Source organism: Acinonyx jubatus, chromosome X (assembly GCF_027475565.1).
Source record: "Acinonyx jubatus isolate Ajub_Pintada_27869175 chromosome X, VMU_Ajub_asm_v1.0, whole genome shotgun sequence".
Classification (NCBI taxonomy): Eukaryota; Metazoa; Chordata; class Mammalia; order Carnivora; family Felidae; genus Acinonyx; species Acinonyx jubatus.
The window spans coordinates 37539539-37565104 of NC_069389.1; the positions used below are offsets into that span (position 1 = coordinate 37539539).

General features: G+C 43.5%; 1 long non-coding RNA gene across 1 annotated transcript in view; it reads right to left on the minus strand.

The window, feature by feature from the left end:
- LOC113597576 (uncharacterized) overlaps positions 1 to 25566 on the minus strand; it is a 148305-nt gene that overhangs the window by 84820 nt on the left and 37919 nt on the right. Inside the window, exon 3 of the long non-coding RNA XR_003418356.2 lies at positions 15817 to 15901. This is a non-coding gene — a long non-coding RNA (uncharacterized LOC113597576). The remainder of the gene's footprint in view (positions 1 to 15816; positions 15902 to 25566) is intronic.

Sequence of the window (25566 nt, forward strand, 5' to 3'; positions counted from 1 at the left end):
AAGAGAAAAAAGAATAGAAAGGAAACAAAACCGGGAGCGGGGCAAGGCCACAGAACAGAAAGTGTGGTGTGCGAGACCTAGTCCAGGCAGACTGGAGAGGCAGATAAAGTGCAGCTTGGACCCCATCAGTCAGTGAGACGGACGAGAGCTGAAAGGCTCTGTCCAGGGCCAAGCCTACATGAGCAGGAAGTTTGGCTACCCAAGGCAGAGAAGCAGATGTCAGGAAGATTTCTATTTCAGAATGGTCTGCGTTAGTAAATGAGCCGCAGTCAAACCCTGTTGTTAGACTGGAGAATCCTAAATGAAGCACAAAGTCTTATTACCGACAGACTGGAAACAGAGCCATTACTGCAATTCGGGAGTGTCAACGATGAAACCAGAGGATGATTTAATGGCAAACCTTGCCCGCTGAAGAAGGGTAATACCTTGCCAGCTGTACTTGCTATATGACTACGCCCCACCTCTTCTTACAACTCTGGGCTTGTAGGAGAGCTGTGCCAAGGAGCGTAAGAACCACGTGAAAGCCAACATACACATTCTAGCAATTCCACTCCTAAGGGTACCACCAAAAGGAACAGGAAATGTCTACAGATGTTGAGAAAATTTATGCACAACTTGGAAACAGTGCAGAAGAACGGATGCATGTTGCTTTTAATGTCACACCGAAGGATTTTCTAAGAGATCCATTCACAGATAAGTTAATTATCTAGGAAAATATACCATTCACCTCCTTTTACTATTATCGGGGCTCAAGACCATATAGTTACATGTCAACATATACACTTCTGTCCAACAGAGATGCAAGGGATTTTCCTTTCCGGTAGAAAAATAACCCCGGAGGCATTTATGATGCCATTAAACAGTGTTGTACCAATTTTTCCAAGCTTATTCCAACATTCTTTCAGGACCCACATATACTGAATCTCTTGAATTATCCATTGAACCAGCTCTACCACAACTTGCGAGACCCCTCAATAATGAGTTAAATCTTTGACATGAACTTACTACATTTATAGAAGTACTGGTTTTTGGTCTTGTTTTTCTTATTACATTTATTTATTTTTGAGAGACAGAGAGAGACAGAGCACAAGTGGGGGACGGGCAGAGAGAGAATGAGACACAGAATCTGAAGCGGGCTCCAGGCTCCGAGCTGTCAGCACAGAGCCCGGTGCAGGGCTCCAACTCACGAACCTTGAGATCATGACATGAGCCGAAGTCGTACCCTCAACCGACTAAGCCACCCAGACACCCCTTGGGTTTTTTTTTCTTTTTTGAGGGAGAGAGAGAGCATGCGTGTGCGCACACAAACTGGGGAGGAGCAGAGAAAGAAGAGAGAGAATCTTAACCAGGCTCCAAGCTCAGTGCAGAGCCTGACGCGGGCCTTAATCTCACAACTGTGAGTTCATGACCTGAGCTGATATTAAAGAGACAGATGCTCAACTGACTGAGCCACCCAGTATGATTTTAAGTATGGTTAAAACAGAAAAGGAGAGGGGCGCCTGGGTGGCTCAGTCGGTTAAGCGTCTGACTCTTGGTTTTGGTTCAGGTCATGATCTCACAGCTTCATGGGTTCAAGCCCTACGTCGGGCTCTGCACGGGCAGTGTGGAGCCTGCTTGGGATTCTCTCTCTCTCCCTCTCTCTCTCTCTCTGCCCCTCCCCAACTTATGCTGTCTCTGTCTCTCTCAAAATAAATAAATAAATCATGAAGAATGAATGACAGAAAGGGTAAAAATATAGGTAAATATAAAGGACTATCCTCCTGTTGAGTCTGTTAAATTATGTTTGATGCTTGAAGCAAAAGTTCCATTATCTGATGCATTCAACGTGTTTAAAACAATTACATTATAAAGGAGGAAGGCAAAGAATAAAATGGAGCTAAGTTTTGTACATTTCACTTGAGGTAGTAAAATGTCAACATCAGTACATAGTGATCTGAGCTTTGATTTATTAATAGTCCAACACTCAACAAGACCATTCCAAGTGCTGGAGACACAGCAATGCACAAAGTAGTCACTTTACTGTTTAACTGTTGAGTTCATTTCCTGTTTGAATACCTTTCTCCACCCATGGTGTCAGAGAAAACTTGTATTTGGCCTTTGCCTGTGGTTCCTTGCACACACCACCTAAAACCCTTGCAATTTCCTGATAGGAGTGCCTTCCACTCTGAGTTTATGCTCATTAGGTTACTATTGATGGGCTCCTAAATAACTTCAGGATGGGGGGCTGGTTGCCAAGGGAGCCAACCACGTGATCACAGGTTTGAAACTCAGAGCCCCACCCCCTGATCTCCGAGGAAGGTAGAGGGGCTGGAGGTTGCGTTCGATCACCTACAGACAAAGATTTATTAGGTCATAGCTACATAATGAAACACCAATGAGAACCCCAAAACAAGGGAATTCAGAGAGCTTCTAGGTTACTAAACACCCTGAAGTGCTGGAAGGGTGGCATGCCAGAGAAGAAATGGAAGCTCTGTGCCTCTCTCCCCATACTTTGTCCTATGCATCCAATTCTATTTGGCTTTCCAGAGTTGCATCCTTTATAACCAACTGGTAATGGCATAGTAAGTAAAGCAGTTTCCTGGATTCTGTTAAGTAGTTCTAGCAAATTTTCAAACCTGAGTGAAGGTTGGGGAAACCCCTGAATTTGTAGCTAGCCAGACAAAAAGGTGGCTAGCCTGGTGACTCCATTTGTAGCTGCTGTCTGAAACAGGGACGGTCGTGTGGGACTGAGCCCTTAATCTTTGGAGTCTGACCCTAACTCCAAGACTTAGTATCAGAATTGAATTCAATTGTTGGACACCCAGTAGGTGTTAGAGTACTAAAGGAATGATGTTGGAAAAGACACCCGATATTTGGTATCTGGGAGAAAAAACTCTCACCATCTGTGGGTTACACTGTTTTTCTTAGAGAGAGAAAGCAACATAGAGCACACGAGCGGGGGGGAGGGGCAGAGGCAGAAAGAGAGAGAATCTTAAGCAGGCTCTACACTCAGTATGGAGCCCTACTTGGGCTTTGATCCCACCATTCTGGGATCATGATCTAAGAAATCAAGAGACGGACGCTCAACTGACAGAGCCACCCAGGCGCACCTCTGTGGGTTACATTGTCACACCGTTTATTGGTCTGATTAACTGGGGAAGAATGGGGGGAAAAATTTAGAGAAGTATTAAACTGGGAGGTCAGGGAGACAACGAGCTACAACTGATGCCCATGCCATGAGAAAACCACTGGCTTGCCAGGACCTCTTGATGATGTGAGAGATTATTCTCTCGAGTTTTTAAAAGCTTTGGTCCAGATTTCCACTTATGGCCAGAATGAAGTAACAAGAACTATATTTATCCTCCAACCTCAAACAAACAAAAAAACTGAGTCGAGAGTCCAAGGAGATTAAGGAAGCTAGAGTTGGTAGACAGCGTACCATACAGGAGAGAGCTTGAGAGAGGAAACCACAGAGATGTGCAGAGGGTCTCCCTTAAAGATTTAGTACCATCTGAAAGGAAACAGTACCTGGTATTCCCACAGGGCCAAAAGCATTGCCTGCAACACCCACCAGACTGGAAAAAGTAACCATTTATGGGACACTGGAAGACCATACTCAGGAAGATCTTAAAATCCCACCTTAGTAACAGGATAATTAGCCCAAGACTGAACAGTGCTCCAGAGCCTCCTAACAAATCATAGAAACAAGACCAGAAAATATTAAATTGTTACCACGTGACATAACCAGCTCTTAGAATAAACCTCAAAAAGATTTGGGGCACCTGGGTGGCTCAGTTGGTTAAGCATACGACTTCAGTTCAGATCATGAGCTCACGGTTTGTGGGTTCAAGCCCCACATCAGGCTCTGCGCTGACAGCTCAGAGCCTGGAGCCTGCTTCAGATTCTGTGTCTCCCTCTCTCTGCCCCTCCCCTGCTCATGCTCTGTCTCTCTCTGTCTCAAAAATAAATAAAAACATTAAAAATTTTTTTAATTAAAAAAAAGAAAAATTAAGATTTGTAGCAATACAAAAATACCCAGCACCCAACACAGTAAAACTCACAATGCCCAGCATCCAATCAATAATTACCTGGCATGCAAGGAAAGAGTAAAATAAGTCTCATAATGGGGAAAACCATAAAGCAGAACAGATCCAGAATGATACAAATACTAGAATTGAGAAAGAGGACATTAAAAGTTATTATAATTCAGTGCCATGTTCAAAAGGTATAGACATGTAAGATTAAAAGGGACCTAAACCAGGGCACCTGGGTGGCTCACTCAGTTAAGCATCCAATTTCAGCTCAGGTCACGATCTCATGGTTCATGAGTTCAAACTCCGTGTTGGGCTCTGTACTGACAGCTCAGATCCTGGAGCCTGCTTCGGATTCTATGTCTCCCTCTCTCTTTGCCCCTCCCCACTCACACTCTGTCTTTCTCTCTCAAAATTAAAACGCTAAAAGATTTTTCAAAAAAAAAAAAAAAAAGGACCTAAACCAAGTTATAAAAATGAAATACAGGGGCGCCTGGGTGGCTCAGTCGGTTGAGCGTCGGACTTCGGCTCAGGTCATGATCTCGCGGTCCATGAGTTCGAGCCCTGCGTCGGGCTCTGTGCTGACCGCTCAGAGCCTGGAGCCTGTTTCAGATTCTGTGTCTCCCTCTCTCTCTGACCCTCCCCCGTTCATGCTCTGTCTCTTTCTGTCTCAAAAATAAATAAACGTTAAAAAAAAAATTTTTAAAAAGAAAAAGAAATACAATGTCTGAAATGAAATACACACCGAATAGGATCAACAGCAGATTGGACACTGCCAAAGAAAAAGGAAACTTGAAGATAAAGTGTGTCCAACACGGTTCGACAGTTTTCTAAGAAGTTAAACATGGGCAAACCATAAGAGACTCTTAAGTACAGAGGGATGCTGGGTGGAGGGATGGGCTGAATGGGTGATGGGCATTAAGGAGGGCACTTGTAGGGGTGAGCACTGGGCGTTATATGTAGGCGATAAATCACCAAATTCTACTCCTGAAACCATTATTACACTATATGTTAACTAACTTGGATTTAAATAAAATAAAAAAATAAGTTAAACATATACATACCCCGTGATCCGACTCTATTCTTAAATAGAAAAGATGAAAGCAGATTTCTATAGAAAGAGAGGTATGTGAATACAAAGCTGTTCATAACAGATTTATAATACTTAAGAACTGGAAACAACCTAAATCTTCATCAGTAGGTGAAGAGATCAATAAATTGTGACATATTTATACAGTGAAATACTACTCAGCAATAAAAGGAATGAACTCTTGATACACAACATATGAATCAACACAATATAACAATGTGTACCTGAAAATAATTATTCTGAGTTGAGGAAACCAGACTCCTTCCCCCAAGAGTACATAGTACCTGATTCCATTAATACAAATTGTTGGAAAAGCAAAACTCAGTATGACTTCATCTTAACTTGATTACATCTGCAAAGACCCAATTTCCAAGTAAATTCACATTCACAGGTACCAGGGATTAGGATTTCAACCTATCACTCTGGGGGATAGAATTCAACCCACAATACCATCTGAACAAGTGGAAAAGCATTTTAAGAAAATGTTTAGGTGCACCTGGTTGACTTAGTCGGTTAAGCGTCCGACTTTGGCTCAGGTCATGATCTCACAGTTCATGAGTTCGAGCCCTGGTCAGGCTCTCTGTTGTCAGCACAGAGCCTGCTTAAGATCTTCTGTCCCCCTCTCTCTGTCCCTCCCCCCACTCGCTTTTTGTCTCAAAAACAAATTTAAAAAAACATTTAAAAAAATTTTTAACATGATTCCATTAATCCAAGGAAGACGAGGCATAGACACCTGATGCTAAATCATTAAGATTTATTTTCAATAGCAATCGTGTCTATGTAATCATGACCTAAATAGAATCAACACATTCCAAAATGCAATTACAAATGCAATCTTGTTATCAAGAGCAGTGTCATGGCAAGCAAAGGAAATACAAACAATTGTCCAATTTCAGTCGCTTTGTTTATGGTTTCCATGATGGTTTAGCACCATCTACTTGCAGTGCCTGAGTGCCAAGAAAACAAGACTGTTCGTTCATTCCTTTCATTCAGATGTAGTTGAACTTCAGACATTTACTATCTCACTCACTCCTTCAGAGGCTCACACTTTCTCACCTGCAAGCACCAAGCAGCACAGTGCATGTTAATCTAAACATGAAAACAGAAGCCACTTCAAATCTACAACGGATGGAATTTAACAGTGAATGGTCCACACAAATGACAGAGGAAATGAGAAGTAAACACAGTGGTGAATGAACCTGCAGATGAGCAAAACCAGGAACCAACCCTTAGCCTAGGACAATCAAGAGAAAGCAACCCTTAGCCTAGGACAATCAAGAGAAAGGAGAAGAATTCTCAGAGGTCAAGATCAGCTGGCAAAAGCTGAAACTACAGCCAGAGTTAGATCTCAGGAAGAGACAGAACCTCTGCCAAAATAGTGTCTGAGGCACAGAAAGATGGAGGAAAATATCCTAATATTTTGCTTCTCCCCACCTGCCAGTCTTTGATCTCTCATACCAGTATCTCCCATTGGCCAAAACCAGTAAAAAGCCAGCCTTCCGAGGGCAAGGGAGTGCAGCCTGCAGGGGTAGAGCAAGAAGTCTGAGAGAAGGGCACCTGGCTGGTTCTCACAGTAGAGCATAGGACTCTTGATCTCAGGGTCATGAGTTCAAGCCCCCTGGGTGTGTCAGAAGCCGATGCGAAATAATGTCAGGCCCTATACATCTTCCTCCTAAAGTGTTGGTTGCTACGTCGAAGGAAAACAATTCATATTCGTGGAACCTCCAAAACAAATACACCTAAGTAGCTAATGAATTCATTACACGTTAAGTAACTAGAAATAGCAGCGTAATATGCTATTATGTAAAAGTCCTTTATGAATTGTTACAAGCACTCAGGACTTTATTTTGCTTTTAGTGGAACTTGGGGGGAATGGATTTGGATTTGGGGATGGAATAATAACTCATTTTTCCCATTTAAAGTAATCGATCCTGGGAGGTCTGGGGGGCTCAGGTGGTTAAACGTCCAACTCTTGGTTTCAGTTCAGGTCATGTTCTCACATGGTGAGAGAGTGGGTGAGTTCAAGCCCTGCATCAGGCTCTGCACTGGCACCACAGAGTCTGCTTGGGATTCTTTCTCTCCCTCTTCCTCTGCACCTACCCTGCTCATGCTCACTTGCTCTCTCTCTCCCTCAAAATAAATAAACATTTAAAAAATGTCTTAAAAGTTAAAGCAATGAATCATGGGGCGCCTGGGTGGCTCAGCTGGTTAAGAGTCCTACTCTTGATTTCAGCTCAGGTCATGATCTCATGGTTCAGTTCCTAGGATCGAGCCCCACGTCAGTGCAGAGTCTGCTTGGGATTCTCGCTCTCCCTCTATCTCTCTGCCCCTCTCCCACTCACACGAGTTGCTCTGACTCTCTCTCAACATAAATAAGATAAAACATAAAAAAAAAAATCGATCCTTTAAATTTTTCGACCCGCATGTTTTCAGGAACAAATTCAAGTCAGAAATAGGAGATGCAAAGGACATGAAGCCTCAGTCTGGGAGCAGGTTTCTCCTTATGGGAGCTAGAGAGCCCTCCTCCCAACCCTCAATTTGTAATTTAATTCTTCCAAGACTTTAGAACGACCTATAGGCTAGATATTTTTCACTTGGGTATATGGGAAGCCTTGTTTTTAGGACTAGTTATTTGTAAAGCATTACTACTGTTATGTCCGATACATTCAGAACACCAATAGGCATATTAGGCTACCATCCTATTATGAGTAACAATTACTACCTTGGGACCCAGAACTATTCGAATCTAAAAAAAAAAAAAAAAAACAGGTTGCAAAGCTTTTGCCGTGACCTTCTTATGAATTCTTGCACTCACACCAAATTTTACTTGGCATTGGAGAGTGCTAAAATGTAGTAGTAATTTTTATTGTCCATAACTCAAAAGGATAAGCAGTAAGAAAAATAATAACTATGAGCACCTGGGTGGCTCAGTCAGTGAAGCGTCCGATTTCAGCTCAGGTCATGATCTCGTGGTTTGTGGGTTTGGGCCTGGCATTGGGCTCTGTGCTGACAGCTCAGAGCATGGAGCCTGCTTCAGATTCTGTGCCTCTCTCTCTCTGTGCCCCTCCTCCACTCATGCTCAGTCTTTCTGTCTCTCAAGAATAAATAAATGTTTAAAACAAAAACATAGTAGTAATTTTTGTTGCCCATAACTCAAAAGGATGAGCATTAAGAAAAATAACAACTAGGGGTGCCTGGGTGGCTCGCTACATTGAGCATCAGACTTCAGCTCAGGTCATGATGTCATGGGTTGTGAGTTCAAGCCTTGCATTGGGCTTGCTGCTCTCAGTGCAAAGTCTGCTTCGGATACTCTGTCCCCTCTCTCTCTCTCTCTCTCTGCTCTTCCCCTCATTCTCTCAAATATAAATAAACATTAACAAAAAAACTTTTTAAAGAAAAAAACATCCTGTTCCAGCAGGATGTTCATCCTATCAGTCGTGTCCTTTATGATGCTGTATCAATAGGAACAAAGATGAGGTAAAGAACAGGGCATAAAATGTTCTATTTGTGCAACCAAGCTAATAGGTTCATCATTCTTCATTAGGAGAACACTGATTACCTAGTGTCAGACTCACCAGTGATTCAGACATGGCATTCCAATCACAGCACGGACACAGTATTCTATGATCTCGCAGAAGTGAAAACAAGGGCTCGGTGTTGGTGGTCTACTCCTCTCTACCAGCATAATTAATATCAAAGGCAGCAAAGAAAACAGGAAGAGGGGTTTGCCCTCTGGCGATCTCAAAGAAGTCACAAAAACAGATCCGGAAAGCCCTAGTTCAAAGCATAATGTCAGAACACCTGAAGGTAACACGTGGCTCCTTGCAAGGAAGCTGCTGGTTCACAGAGGGAACACGGATAGAGCTGTGGTAGAGGAAGCAGGAATACTCAGCAGGACAGTCTCCCCCTGACAAAGGTTAATACCATCCTCTAGGGCTCATTTAGTGGCCTTTTCCTAGGCGGGCTCAGGTGGCCCACTTAATATTAACTACACAGGGGCGCCCGGGTGGCTCAGTCGGTTAAGCTTCCGGTCATGATCCTGCGGTCCATGAACTCAAGCCCCAAGTCAGGTTCTGTGCTGACAGCCCAGAACCCAGAGCCTGCTTCCAATTCTGTGTCTCCCTCTCTCTGTGTCCCTCCCCGACTCATGCTCTGTCTCTGAAAAATGAATAAGCCCTAAAAAAAAAATTTTAAAAACAATTTTTTTTCAAAAAGTGTATCAAAGAATTTGACCTAGCCAAAGATGGCCTACTGATTTTTTTTTTTTTTAAATAATGGCTTTAAGGGGCGCCTGGGTGGCTCGGTCGGTTAAGAGTCCGACTTCGGCTCAGGTTGTGATCTCGTGGTCCATGAGTTCAAGCCCCACGTCGGCCTGTCTGTCAGCACAGAGCCTGCTGCAGATCTTCGGTCTCCCTCACTCTCTGCCCCTCCCCCACTGGCACGTGCTCTCTTTCTCTCCCTCTCACAAAACTAAACATTTAAAAAAATAATAATGGCTTTGAGATTTAATTCACAAATTAAATAATTAACCTCAGTATACAATTCAGTGTTTTATTAGTATAGTCACAAGGTTGTATAACCATCACTAACTTCCAAACATTTCATCTTCCCCAAAAGAAATCCCATACCCGTTACAGTTACCCCCATTCTTTCTTTTCCCCCAGCCCCTGGCAACTGCTAATCTACTTTGTCTTCATGGATTTGTCTCTACCGGTGGAAACACACAATGTGTGGCCTTTTGTGACTGGCTTCTTTCACTTAGCATGTTTTCAAGTTTTGTTCTTTTAACTGGCGAATAATATTCCACCGTACAGATATGCCAAGTTGTGTTTGTCCATTCAACAGTTGATGTCCACTTTTTGGCTGTTATGAAAACTACTGCTATGAACATTTATGCACAGGTTTCTGTGTAGACATATACTTTACCTTTTCTTGGATATACACCTAGGAGTGGAATTGGTGGGTCATGTGATAATTCTATACTGAACATCTTAAGGAACTGACAAACTGTTTTCCACGGCAGTGACACAATTTTACATTCTTAGCAACAGTTATGAGGGTCCAGTTCTCTACATCCTTGTTAATACTTGTTACGGTCTTTTATTTTTCAGCCATTCTAGTGGGAGTTAAGTGGTATTTCACGGTGGTTTTGATTTCCTTTTCTCAAATGGCTAATGTGCTAATTAGCCATTGTATATATTCTTGGGAGAAAAGACTATTCAAATACTTTGCCCATTTCTTAATTGGGTTATTTCTCTATTGTTGAGTTGTAAAATAGCCTACTGATCTTCGTGTGAATGCTTTAATACAATTGGAATTTAACTCAAAAAACCCTGGAGAATAAGTGTTTTTACGTTGCAATATGAATTAGGAAAGCTCTAATTCCTTTTGAAATAATTTGTGAGGGGCATCTGGGTAGCTCTGTCAGTTAAGCATTCGACTTCGGCTCAGGTCATGAACTCACGGTTCCTGGGTTCGAGCCCCATGTCAGGCTCTGCACTGAGAACTTGCACCTGCTTGGGATTCTTTCCCTTCCTCTCTCCCTACCCCTCCCCCACTCAAGCTCCCACTCTCTCTCAAAAAAAAATAATAATAATTGAAAATAGATTTAAAAAAATGAAACAGTTTTGTGGCGCCTGGGTGGCCCAGTCATTTAAGCGCCCAACTTCGGCTATCTTCATGATCTTGAGGTTTGTGGGTTCGAGCCCCACCATCGGGCTCTGTACTGACAGCTCGGAGGCTGGAGCCTGCTTTGGATTCTGTGTCTCCCTCTCTCTGCCCCTCCCCTGCTCATACTCTAGGTCTCTCTCTCTCTCAAAATTAAACATTAAAAAAAATCTTTGCTAAATGAAACAATTTGTGAAATCGAGATTTTTCAACCCTGGAATGCATTAAAACAAGAAAATTAGAACTGACTGGCTGTGCAGTAGGACATGCATATTGTCTTATCCAAAGACCAGTCCAACTGAATGCCAGGATTCAAGCTAAGCAGCCTTCACATTGGTGTCTTTATTTTTTTTTATTTTTTTTTTTAACGTTTATTTTTGAGACAGAGAGAGACAGAGCGTGAACAGGGGAGGGTCAGAGAGAGGGGGAGACACAGAATCCAAAGCAGGCTCCAGGCTCCAAGCTGTCAGCACAGAGCCCGACGTGGGGCTCGAACCCACAAACTGTGAGATCATGACCTGAGCCGAAGTCAGACACTTAACCGACTGAGCCACCCAGGCACCCCCACACTGGTGTCTTTAAATTGTAACTTGCCTGGACTTCAATGTACGGTCTTATTATTTAATGCACTGAGGTACATATTTTTCTATCACAAACTTGTTTTAAAATTGGTACCTTTCAAATTCTTTTCTTTGAAGGCCCATGTGTTTCATCTGGACCTTTATTTACATTATTCTGAACTGCCCACAGATTTCAGGCTGTCAAACTGGTCCATGGGAAAAAGAAACCAAGCCCCATGCAGCAACAGAACAGAGGAACTTCCAAAGGGCAGGAGGGATCACTGCAGCATTTTTTTAAGTGTTATACTGAAATATAGCTGGTGACAATGAGTTTCAGACTTCCTACCTCAATCTAATGTTGCACACTGGAATGGCCAATATTGCCAATTTGAGTAGGAGCAAAGGAAAACATGAAGCTTTTCTACATGAAAAGCCATTCACCATTAAAGATGCAAGTACATGTTTCAGATAAATAGCTTGTTTGGATTTTGTTTAATGTTTATTTATTTATTTTGAGAGAAACAGCATGAGCAGGGGAGGGACAGAGAAAGACGGAGAGAGAGAATCCCAAGCAGCTCAACTCTGTCAGCACAGAGCCCCACACAGGGGCTCAACAAGCCCTGAGATCTCAAGAACCACGAGATCATGACCTGTGACAAATTAAAGAGTCGGCCTTCAACTGACTAAGCCACCCAGCACCACAGCTTGTTTGTGATCATTCCAAGCCAATGTGAAAGGCAGATTCTGATACCGGCCCCAAATGGCAATTTAGGACTCTACAGAGCTACATCTGATTTTTCAGAAAAATCTCTCAGGTTTTGTTTAGTATCATCACCACTGTGAGTAGCAGAGGTGATGCTAGTTTGTACATCCTCACTGCCGTCTTAAGGGTGTAAGGAAGAAAAGTTTTGCCAAACAAGTCAGATAGTTAGAAATAGAAGCCAAAGTCCCAGTGATCTGAAGGCATCTAACTGTTATGTTCCTGCCCCAGTAAAAACAAAAACAAAAACAAAACCTTATGGAGCAAAGCAGGACTATCCTGGGGTCATTTACTCTGTGCCTGAGGCAGCTGGGGGTTACAGGCCAATTCCTTAGGGAAGCCCCAGAATCTGGACTCTCCAGGATGCACATAGACACTTCACTACACTGAAGAGAAACCTCCACACTTCCACTGACGAGGCCCCCATCCCGTGGTCTCAGAAACAAGGAGAACCAGTCAAAAAAGGATGAAAATGCATACACCAGAAAAAACAGATAATCAGGGACACCTAGGTGGCTTAGTCAGTTAAGCATCCGACTCTGGATTTAGGCTCAGGTCATGATCCCAGGGTTGCGGGTTCAAGCCCCACATGAGGCTCTGGGCTCCGTGCTGACCGCGTGGAGCCTGCATAGGATTCTCACTCTGCCTCTCTCTGAGCTTCCACCCTCTCTCTCTCTCTCTCTCAAAATAAATAAATAAACTTAAAAAAAAAAAAAGCACTGGGAATCTGTAAAGCGGAGGCTACCCTCCCTGGCCCTACCAAGCAAATGACCAAATAGGTGGTACGATGAATGCGTCAGGAGGTCTTTCAGATAGGAGTTGATTCCAACAAGAAGTCTAACAGACCTGGGACGCCTGGGTGGCTCAGTCGGTTGAGCATCCGACTTCAGCTCAGGTCATGATCTCACGATTCATGGGTTCAAGCACCACGTTGAGCTCTGTGCTAACAGCTCAGAGCCTGGAGTCTGCTTTGGATTCTATGTCTCCCTCTCTCTCTCTGCCCTCCCCCTACTCCTGCTCTGTCTGTCTGTCTCTCTCTCTTCCTCTCCAAAATAAATAAAAACATTTAAAAAAAAATTTTTTTAAACAGGATTCTAACAGACCCGTGGGAGATCTAGCCAAATAAGGAATAAAACTAGATGACTCCTGTTTGAAAAGGAACAGATTTGTTCTAGAGATAGACACTAGAGTCCTGTCAATCAAGTGCAGAATTCAAAAGGTAGCCAACCAATGGCCCATGAAGCCCAAGGTCTGGTACATGTCCAAGTTCATTATACTGACCAGGTCATTTCCTAGGCTCAGGATCTGAGCTTGAGGCCCAAACTGCTTACCCCCCACCTCCAGGACGGCTCCAAGCCTACAGGCTTCCCCTGGTCGGGGAGCAAGTCTGAGTTGAAGGAAGGTTGCAGCTTTTGAAACCACACTTTCCTCTCCTGTTACAGGTCCCGTTCATCGATCAATTGGATCAGACCAAACCAACCTCTTCAATTCTATCACTCCCGTGAAGACAGTACAGTTTGAAAACTCTGTCGTCCCTGAAAAGACTAGACTGCAGAGAAGCCATCAGGTCAGAAATACCAGCCCTGGGGCGCCTGGGTGGCTCAGTCAGTTAAGCGTCCGACTCTTGATTTCAGTTCGGGTCACGATGTCACCGGTTCTCGAGTTTGAGCCTCGTGTCGTCGACTCTGGGCTGACAGTGCACAGCCTGCTTGGGATTCTCCCTCTCTCTCTGCCCCTCCCCCGCTCACACTTTTTCTGTCTTTCTCAAAATAAATAAATAATTTTTTTTCATTAAAAAAGAATACCAGCCCTATAACCTCCAGTAATAATAACTTCTCTGATGTTGCAGGGCCTGCATTGATTGCTACCACCCCAGACTCATTCTCATCGAGCCCACCCACTTGACCTGCTGTTCCATACTGTCATAACTGAATACGGAAATGCAGAATTTGAAATTCATGGGAAACTGAACAGCAACATTCTACAAGTCCCAGCTTACTAAGAAGGGAGGACATGGGACAGACCTACAGCTCTGTCATGAAATCTGGTACTCCATAGAGAAGCCACGGGCGTTTTCATCACAAGACGTGTGCTCCATGCACATACATGCATGAGCAATGACACTGGCCTAATTATTAAGCTCAGGAAGAGGTGCACAGAGGCAAAGGGAACAGTAACCAAGCCCAATGGGCTGACCAACCTCTAAATAAGCAGATTTGAGGGGTGTCTGGCTGACTCAGCTGGTTAAGCATCCAACTCTTGACTTCAGCTCAGGCCATGATCTCATGGTTTGTGACATTGAGCCCTGAGTCAAGCGCTCTGCTGACAGCGTGGAGCCTGCTTGAGATTCTCTCTCTGTTCCTCCCCCATTCATGTTCTTACTCTCAAAATAAATAAGTAAAGACTTTAAAATAAATAAATAAATAAATAAATAAATAAATAAATAAATAAATAAAATACTAAAATAAGGGGCGCCTGGGTGGCTCAGTCGGTTAAGCATCCGACTTCAGCTCAGGTCATGAACTCGCGGTTTATGAGTTCAAGCCCCACATCGGGCTCTGTGCTACCAGCTTGGAGCCTGCTTAGGATTCTGTGTCTCCCTCTCTCTCTGCCCCTCCCCTGCTCATGCTCTGTCTTTCTCTGTCTCTCAAAAATAAATAAATGTTAAAAAAATTTTTTTTTAATAATAAAATAAAAGAGTAGATTTGAGAATGGTTGCAGGTCAGCTAAATTCCCTTTCCACCCATTTCCTGATTATCCCCACTGAATAGGAGATGGTCCCCCACAGCCAGCTGCATTCACACTAGCACCCAGGGGAGCACACCCCCCAGGTGAGCTGTTACAGTGCGGTGCCCCAGGCTCAGAAAGCTTTTGTTCCTGTGGCTAGGAAGCACCCCGGCCCAGCACTAGACACTGAAGAGTAGGATCCTACATGGTCTCTCCCACCCCCATGCTCATTTCATCCCTCTGAGCAATGGGGCCCAGTAACTGTCTCCAGTCCAATAGGATGGACTACCAAGACTTGGCCCAACAGGCCGGCAGAAAATGCTGGACTGATGGATGGCCCCTGCTAAGGATGGGGCGATATCTCACAAGACCACCCCTGTAAAACAGAGTTTTGATTTACTTTAGTGACTTTACTGAGCCTTTGGAAATAGGGTTCTTCAAGATATTAACCTACTGGCATTACCCCAAGATCCTGCCATTATTTTCTGAGCTGTGCCACCAAGACCTATCTATGTGTCTTACAGCACCCTCCTCCTCATATTCACGTTTTAAATGATCTGTCTCTACAAATATTTCAAACACAGAAACAAGGGAGTTGCCTCTATGTTTTATATACCTGCACGACTGGCCTAGTTTCCACAAGTTTCCTAGTTTCCTAGCCCATAACCAGAGGAGACTCCCCTTTGGAATCCAGACAGACTGAGTTTGTTGACACGAACACCAGGGATGGTTCCAGGGCACGGCTAAAGGAGGGTGAAACCTCTGCCACATCAAGATCAGAGTGTTGCCCATCCTTCATTTGTTCTGGATCCTTCCCATCTGAAGGTTACAGGTCTTTACTGAACTACACTTCTGGGATACCTATGGCCTTGCCAGACTTCAGGAAGGGCTTTCGGCTACTACTACAACTGGAGAGAACAATCTGGCTTGGATAATGAATGGGTGCCCACCCAAAGCCAGAAAAAAAAATGCAAGGCTATAGCTGGAATTAACACAATTTACCTGGGCAGTAGTCTCCATAGGATCTTGCTTCAGGTAGCAGCAATAGCTCCAAGAGGCTCGTATTCATCTTTTCCTTCTGACACACCTGGAATAGAGACTCCTGGTTATGATACTTGGCATAACAAGGAAACTTTGCGAAACTCTGTGACACCTCGATCCGGCTTAGAACAAAGGATGGGAACATAAAGCTCTGACCCTCGTTCATACGCCGAACATCTCTGGATCTTGTATGAATTTTCTCGTGGCTATTGGGACACTACTCTACTGGACATCTTCAAAGACATGGCATATTTCACACTTAACACAGGTACCGCATGGACTCCAGCCACCACCAAACCTTGCTTAGCAAAACTTTACAACTTGTGGACTAAACCACTGTATTTCAAGTCCAAGCCATATTTTTACTTTACTTAATTTGGGTGGGGGGGGGCGCAGAGAGAGGGAGGGAGGCAGAGGATCCGAAGCAGGCTCCCCACTGATATCAGAGAGCCTGACACAGGGCTCGAACTCAGGAACCATGAGATGGTGATTTGAGCCAAAGCCAGACGCTTAACCGACTGGGCCACCCAGGTACCCCTTGTCCAAAAACCACATTTTGAGGATAAGCTCAAGGCTCTTCAAAAGTCTGTACCTAGGTCTCCTCCCCCATCACTCCCAGGCATCTAAGGCACATTAATGGGGTTTGAAGAATACCCATGCCATTGTTTCCCCCAAGCGTGAATGTTGTGCCAATTCCACTTTAGGGACTAATTACTTACCCCCAACACAGTTCCACACCAATTACAGCTTCTATCCCTCTGGCGTCTCCACTGAATGTTCATCGGATAGACAGTACCTGGGGGACATGACTCCTCCCCGAATACCCTAGAAGTGCCCACCTGTCATTTGGTCTCCTCACATCAACAGGCTCTGTTGCTCCAGATGTCCTGGCTTTTGGGACTAGCTACCCTTATGAAACGAGTGGATTACCTTCCATCTTAACCAGCCACTTGCCTTTAAGATTTCGTACATCCAAGTTTCACACAGCATGAAGCCTGCTAGTCTAGGCATCCCTCTGCTTCCAACACCATCTGGCCCCTCTAGAACCACTCTGGCCTACCAGCCACCCTCATCCCCATAAGCAACCAGGTTTTCCACACCCTCACTGTTACCCTACCCCACAGGCCTCTTCTTTCCTAGGGGTCCCCCACTGGTTCTAAGCCCCAAGGACTATCACAACATGGCTACAGCTGAACTCGGCCCTTGTCCTGAGACAAAACTGCTGATAGTTTAAGGTTACCTCTAGGTGCCTGAAAGAGTGGCCTTATGTGAGGCCCAGAGAGTCTCAAATGGAAACTGCAGCCACACAGAAAGCCCTCATGTGTTAAAGAGTCGCCATGCAGCTGGGCAGACCTTTGCAAAAACAAAGCTGGACCCAGAGCCCCAGGGGCCTCAGGAAACCAAATAGGAAATCCTGCAAAATACCAGGGTCCAACAAAGCTTAGCCATGCACAAAGAATGAAACAACTTACCTTTCATGGACTTTTAAACTGAGAAGGAAAAAAACATGCACAAGGTAACACAGTAAATTAAAAGCAAAGTCAAAAGTCCTTGCAGGACAAGGGGACCTGGGTGGCTCAGTCGGTTGAGGGTCCGACTCCGGCTCAGGTCATGATCTCACAGTTCTTGAGTTCAAGCCCCATATCGGGCTCTGTGCTGGCAGGCAGCTCAGAGCCTGCAGCCTGCTTCAGATTCTGTGTCTTCTGCTCTCTCTGCCCCTCCCTCCCCAAAATAAATAAACATTAAAAAAAAATTTTTTTTTTGTTAAAAGTCCTTGCAGGACAAGACAAGCCACTAACACCTGAAAGGATAGGACTTAAGTCAATGACTTTAGACTCGATTTTTCTCCACAGCTGGTTGCTTCGGTAGTTTATAACAGCATATGGGAGTTTAAGAGAAAAAGTCACTTGTGGATGAAAAGTGGCAGAGTGTTTTAGACTTATTGAAGAAAAAGAAAAGTAGTGAAGTTTCCTGACGTTTCCCAGACTTCCGGACCCAAGATGAGAAATAAGGCAGAACAGGAAAAGAAAACGAAATGGACTGCAAGCCGTGAACTTGATGTTTTTAACACTGACAGGCACAGGGCACAACTGGTATGTGGCCATGGAAAGAGTGGTCAAAAATCAGGCCAGGCTGTTTTTCAAAAGTGCTCTATGTCACAAGTGAAGCTGTCCTTCCAAAGACCAACTCATCGGACCACTGAATGTTCTCATCAGGGTGTAGCAAACACTGACCAGTTGGGTGAAGAATGCCATTTTCTAAGAGAAGCCTGTATCTAGAGGCCAACATAATGTATTTGACTTCTTCCTTATTCTCAACTGGAAAATTGAGCTGGCTGTGAATTGAGCAATGGTCGGGAGCACACCAGGGGAAGAGCTTCTTTCAAATAAGCAGTTTGAGGTACATCTTGGCCGCAGGAAACTTACAAAACAATCGGCCAACATCGGACGGACTTCAGAGTCTCTCCTTCAAGGAAGAGTCTTGCACTGGTGTTTTCTGAGTGAACAATTTTTTTTCCAAGAAAACCAACCAACCCACTGGCCATTTTAAGGACCAAAGTCAGGCCACCCCAAAATGCACCACATTGACAGGTTTTTTTTTTTTTTACATACTATTTTATTATTTATTTATTTAGAAGTCGGGGAGGGGCAAAGAGTGAGGAAGAGAGAGAATTGCAAGCAGGAATTTGACCCAGGGCTCCATCTCATGAACCATGAAATCATGACCTGAGCAGAAATCTAAGAGTCAGATGCTTAACCGACTGAGCCACCCAGGCGCCCCCAACATGTTATTTTATTTTATTCTTTTCTTTAGTTTATTTATTTTTTGAGAGAGCGAGAGCGCGCACGCACTCACACAAGCAGGGGAGGGGCAGAGAGGAGAAACAGAATCCCAAGCAGGCTCCACTGTCAGCACAGAGCCCAACATGGGGCTCAATCCCACAAACTGTGAGATCATGACCTGAGCTGAGATCAAAACCACCCAAGGCACCCCAACATATTATTTTAAAAAATTATTTTAATGTTTATTTATTTTTGAGAGAGAGAGAGAGAGAGAGAGAACTCAAGAAGGGCAGGGTCGGAGAGAGAGGGAGACACAGAATCCAAAGCAGGATCCAGGTTCTGAGCGGTCAGCAAAGAGCCCCACGTGGGGCTTGAGCCCATGAACTGTGAGATCATGACCTGAGCCAAAGTCAGATAGTCAACCGACTGAGGCACCCAGGTGACCCTATTTTGAATAAAAGTTACTTAAGAAGCAGCCAATACAAAAAGAACACTCTGACCCTGCTCCCCTTTGTCTCTAGAAAGCAAGAAATATGTCTCCCATATGAAAGGTGCCCTCCCTGTATCAAGAGGTAAAGAGACATCCTTACCATCAAAGATGGTAAATTTAAAGCCAAGATGGCTGTGTAAACGACCCCTGTTACTTTTTACTAATTTACTATCCCAGCCAAAATTCTGTTTAGAGTTCCTTACTACTGGAAACTCTCCTATTCACCTTAAAAATAAAACTGCCAGTCATTTTACCAGCAAACATGGGTTTATTTGAGAAGAGCAGAGAATTGCAATCCGGGACAAGCAAGCCAAGGGAAAACCAGAAGCAAGTCCGACGAACAAAGAAAAAGAATGCTCTTTTATAGAGGAAAAGGGGAAGTTTAGGTTTTGAAGGCTGTAATAAAAATAAACAAAAGGCCCATCTGAGTAAACTAGGAGTTGAAAGTATAGTGGCTTTTCATTGGCTCAGTTCTCACTGTCATTGGCTGGGCTGTTAGGGGGGAAGGCTGGGATACAAAGGAGTCTGTCTTCCTCTTTCTGTCTGGTCTGCAATTGACCATGAGTAGCAGAGGGTGGAGAGTTCCCCCTGCTGGCCTCCCCACTTCATTCTAAGTGACCTTTCCTTTTAGGGATTTTTCACACTCCCAAAGTTTTTTTTTTGGCCTATCAGTGCCCCCCAACCAAGATTTATTGTCTCTTTGCCTAAAAAGTGTAAAATCTTTGTATGGAAACTAATTTGACAATAAATTTCATATAATAAAATAAAATAAAATAATTAAAAAAAACAAAAATAAAAATAAAAATAAAAAGTGTAAAATCTGACTGTCTTGGCCATTTCATTTCAATTAAAACTTTGGGATTTTTTTTCTCCTGTTAAATAGTCTCATGTCAATTTAATTTTTTTTAAGTTTATTTATTTATTTGGGGGGGGGGGCAAAGGGAGAGGGAGGGAGAGAATCCCAAGCAGGCTCCACACTGTCAGTGCAGAGCCCGACACGGGGCTCGAACCCACGAATAGTGACATCATGACCGGAGCCAAAGTCGCACACTTAACCAACTGAGCCACGCAGGTACCCCCAATTCTAAAACCAGCCTTGAAGGCTAGAAGGAAAAATTTTCCTTCCCCTATCTTAGTTCAATCAGCTTCAAGCCACCAGGGACAAACCTGTGGTCTAACAGTCAGGCTTGTCGACCCATTGCAATTAGTGAGAAGAAACAACAGAGGAATGATGGGGCATCATCTCTCAGTAAAGGAAAAGGTAGTTACGAGTTTGGGGAGAGTGGAGTTTAGATAAATGATGGGATGAACAGAGAACAAAGTTTCTTAGTGAGTAAAAAAGAACTAGTCATTCAAAGGACTTGTGGCTATATTTCACCAAATGCCTTTTCAGTGCATGTTATAATCATATGGGGTGTTTATCACTTTAATTTATAACTTAAATGGATTAGGCTAATAGTTTAACTGATCTTCGGCCACACTGGCCCCTTAGTCATACTGGGTTCTCTTCTGATATATTGCTGGAGTCTATTTGCAATTAAGTGATATTGTTCTATAGCTTTATTTCTCCCTCCATCCTCTCTCCCTCTCTACCTTCTTTCCTTCCTTCTTTTTGTATTATGACTTTCATTTTCATATTAATGTTAACATCATAAAATAAACTGAAGAAATTTCCATCTTTGCTTTAAAAAAAAAAAAGGTTCTTGGGGCACATGGGTGGCTCAGTTGGTTAAGCATCCGACTCTTGACTTCCACTCAGGTCATGATCTCAAGGTTCCTGAGAACCAGCTGACAGCATGGAGACTGCTTGGGATTCTCTCTCTCTCCGTCTCTGCCTCTCTCTCTGCCCATCCCCTGCTCGAACTCGCACTCTCTCTTGCTCTCAAAATAAATAAATAAACATTTAACAACAACAACAACAAAATTCAGGGTGCCTGGGTGGCTCAGTCGGTAAAGCATCTGACTCTTGATCTCGGGTCAGGTCATGATCTCACGATTTGTGGGATTGAGCACCGTGACCCGCTGCACACTGACAAAGACTGCTTGGGATTCTCTCTCTCCTTCTCTCTCTGACCCTCCCTCTCTTTCTCTCAAGTAAATAAATAAGCATTTAAAAAAAAGGTTCTTATGATATTTTACAACTGCAAGAACCTGGAGAAAAATACTGTTTCCCGATCATATGCAGCTGTCTTTATCTCTATCTGTTATCCCAAGTTGCTGGATGACAAGTCAGATTTTTCCTTTCTCAATCTAAGATAATTTTTACTTTATCACATCCAAGCACGGCCTTTCTGCTGCCCATAATTTGCCTGCCAAATGTTCCATGAAAATGTCTTTGTCTAACTCTGACTGGGCCTAAAAGGTTCTAAGAGTACTAAGAGCAGGAAAAAGTGAGGTCATTAGAGCTTTGCAAATGAAGAAGCCCAAGATCAAATGCTTTCTCTTGAGTCCTAACCATATTACAAAGGCAAACTCGTATTATGAAAAAAAAAAAAGTACACTAGGAGAGACTTATCAAGGCGACTGATTGAGCAAGAGGCTAGTAAAGGAAAGGTCAATCAGACCAGAAAAGAACTCGATTTTCTAGTTATTCTACAGCAGCAAAACTTTCACTAGAAACAGTTGAAATAATAGAATTAACCCCTGCTGGCATTGGAGAAAGTCTTTTATTATTGCCTGTCTTAACGATTTGATTACACAAAGAAAGCCCCAAGTTATTAGATTAGTTTGGGACAACTGATTTCAGAGCCAAAGACAAATTACATCTGAACGTCACTGACATTTGAACATTATTGGAAATCTGAGGCCATTTCTACTGTCAGAGATGAGCAAGCACACGAGGACTCCTGGACCATGGGGAGGGTGGGGAGTAGTTAAGACCAAGAACTTGCTTGGCTAGGCAAAATAAACAAATCTGCTGTCTCATCCCAACTCGGTCGCGCACTCGATCTACGTCCTTGGGCAACTCCCCCTCCAAAGCTTCAGTTTGGTCACGGTTGTGAAGTACAGATCCCACGTCAAGGTGCCTAAAGACAAAATGAGAACACCTGGGTGGCTCAGTCAGTTAAGCATCCGACTCTTGGTTTCGGCTCAGGTCAGGACTTCAAGGTCATGAGATCAAGCCCTGCATCGGGCATGGAGCCTGCTCAGGATTCTCTCTCTCTTGCCGCCCCTCTCCCCTGCTTGCATGTTCTCTCTCAAAAAAAAATTAAAAAGTGAAAATAAAAAAGATGCCTGAAGAGGAAATGAGAACAAAAGTGGAAACGCTCTGTGAGGAATACAACACCACACAATGTAAAGTTATTATTGGCGACGGACCATGACCTGGATCCTTTTAATGCAAGTCTTAATGCCAAGAAGAAAGCCAAGGAACACCAATTTCAAGATAAATCCTACTGGGACTGGGATAATCCACATATAATATAAATCAGCTCTAGCGCTGAAAGTTAATTGTACTCAGAAGAGAAACGACTTGTGAGGGAACCAAAAAGAGAAACAATAATGGAAAAAGTGTCTCGAATCCCTGATCTATGGTTGTCCCATGCGGTGAGCACCTCTAAAAACCAAGTTTCCTCAGATCCAATTTTAAAGTCTGGTTTCTTATCTGGCCCAAGTTAAGTATCAGGCCTGAGCTTTCCAGTTGGAAACCGAATGGAAGGGGCGCCTCGCTGGTTCAGTCAGAGGAGCAAAGGACTCTTGATCTCGGGGTCCTGAGTCTGAGGCCCACGTTAGGGGTAGTATTACTTAAAAGTAAATTTTGGGGTGCCTGAGTGGCTCAGTCAGTTAAACATCCAACTCTTGATTTCAGCTCGAGTCACCATCCCAGGGTCATGGGATCGAGCCCTGCACTGGGCTCAGTGCTGAGTGTAGAGCCTGCTTGAGATTCTCTCTCTCCTTCTGCCCCTCTCCCCTGCTCATGTTCTTTCTCTCTAAAATAAAAAATAAACAGAAAAAAAACTTTAAAAAAAAATAAGTAAAACTGAATGGCAGACACCAGATTTAGATATAGAAATTTAATCTCATTTAAGAATAAGATAGGGCGGGCCGCCTGGGTGGCTCAGTTGGTTAAGTGTCTGACTTCAGCTCAGGTCATGATCTCAGGGTTCGTGGGTTCGAGTCCCGTGTCGGACTCTGAGCTGACAGCTCAGAGCCTGATGCCTGCTCTGGATTGTGTCTTCCTCTCTCTCTCTGCCCCTCTCCTACTCGTGCTCTGTCTCTCTTTCTCAAAAATAAACATTAAAACAAAATTTAAAAAAAAAAGAGTAAGAGCAGGAAAAAACTCAAAAGTGCCTGGATTCACTGTTGTCCTTGTTAAATCCCTGTTCTACTAGAACTTACTTCCACTTATTTGCTCCAATTCCCATGCATTAACTACACTTTGAAATGCTCATGTTTCATCTTCATCTAGGATTAAGTAAAATTGACCCTGTGCTCTAATTCATGATTAACCACCTTCTTACCCAACTGGACCCCTAGTTCCCAAAGACCAGGCGCTGATAGAAGAAAAAAACAAACGGAAGAAAGTTAACCAGAGAAAAAGAGCCAGCGTACCTAAACGAAACACCAACACAAGGAAAAAGTCCCTACTTTGACAACATTCAGAAAACTTTAAATGATGCTTGGCTACACTCTTTAAAAAAAAATTTTTTTTAATGTTTGTTTTTGAGAGAGAGACAGACAGAGCACAAGCAGGGGAAGGGCAGAGAAAGAAGAAGACACAGAATCTGAAGCAGGCTCCAGGCTCCGAGCTGGCAGCACAGAGCCCAACGTGGGGCTCAAACCCAAGAACCATGAGATCATAACCTGAGCCAAAGTCAGACGCTCAACCAACTGAACCACGCAGGCGCCCCAAAGCTAACATTCTCTGCTACCCTTCCTCAATATATTCTGTAGCTTTTCTTAATATTTAAAGGAGTTTTAAAACCTCTTAGTTAAGTTTTATTTACTGGCAAACTCCATCACTAAGCTGTCCACGGACTCAGTGAAAGCTTTTGTACTGAAAAGGTAAATATCAACAGTTCTCAATCTATCAAAACCTTTATTCTTTATCCATCAAATACAGATGGAAGGAAGATCATATAAAGATATGATGAATAGGAAGAAAACACAGGGCAAGCCAGTGTTTTGTACCATTCACCACAAGATGCAAGAGGCACTAGGAAAATAAGGAGGGATGGAGTTTATGGACTTGTATGGGAGAGAAGGCAAAATCGGTTAAACACAGACATCAAAATAATTCTAAGTGGGGGCGCCTGGCTGGCTCAGTTGGTTGAGCATCTCACTCTTGATTTGGGCTCAGGTCACGATCCCAGGGTCGTGGGATCAATCCCCGGATCAGACTCAGTGTTGAGCATGGAGCCTGCTTGGGATTCTCTCTGCCCTCCCCCACTTCCCTGCTTGATCCCTTGTACCCCCGTGTCTTTTCTTTCTCTCCCTCTCTCTCTCTCTCTCTCTCACTCAAATAAAAAATAAAGAAATAATAAAAAATATTTTTTTAAAGAATAAATAATGAATCAGATTTACCTGAGTTCACTGAAACCACTATTTCTGGTTACCATAAAAATGGTATTCAGATAACAATGATGAAGAACTCATGAATATTCTAACAAAGGTAAATCAATCTGTTTCTAAAAGATAAGTTGAATGACATGGGGAGGAGGAAGGCGAGTAGCAGTTTCTAAAGGACAGAATTATGCACTCCCATGATTCTCCTGTCTGGACTGATTTGTTTTGTGTTAGCAAAGATGTATGCTAAGGATGGATGCCATGCTATTCATTAGGTAGTATAATTATACACAGACACAGACAGCACACAGTAATTTGGTTACTCGATAACTATTTCTGATCCCATCAGAGTTTGTAAAACTCCAAAGTGTTACTGATATGATTAAAAGATGAGAATAAATTCAAGGGGTGCCTGGCTGGCTCAGTCGGAAGAGCATGCAACTCTTGATCTCAGGGCCATAAGTTGGAACCCCACATCGGGTGTACAGATTACTGAAAAAAATAAATAAATAAACTTAAAAAAAATTCTGGGGTACCTGAGTGGCTCAGTCGGTTAAGCGACTGACTTCGGCTCAGGTCATGATCTCACCGTTTGTGGATTCAAACCCCACGTGGGGTTCTGTGCTGAGAGCTCAGAGCCTGGAGCCTGCTTCTGATTCTGTGTCTCCCTCTCACTCTGCCCCTCTCCCGCTTACACTCTGTCTCTCTCTCATTCTCTCAAAAATAAAAAAAAAAACATTAAAAAAAAAAAAGCGACCGACTTCAGCTCAGGTCATGATTCTACGGTGCATGGGTTCAAGCCCCGCATCAGGCTCTCTGCTCTCAGCACAGAGCCTGCTTTGGATCCTTGTGTCTCCCTCTCTCTCTGACCCTCCCCCTCACTCTCTCTCTCAAAAATAAATAAAACATTTTTTTAAAAGAACAAATTGAATA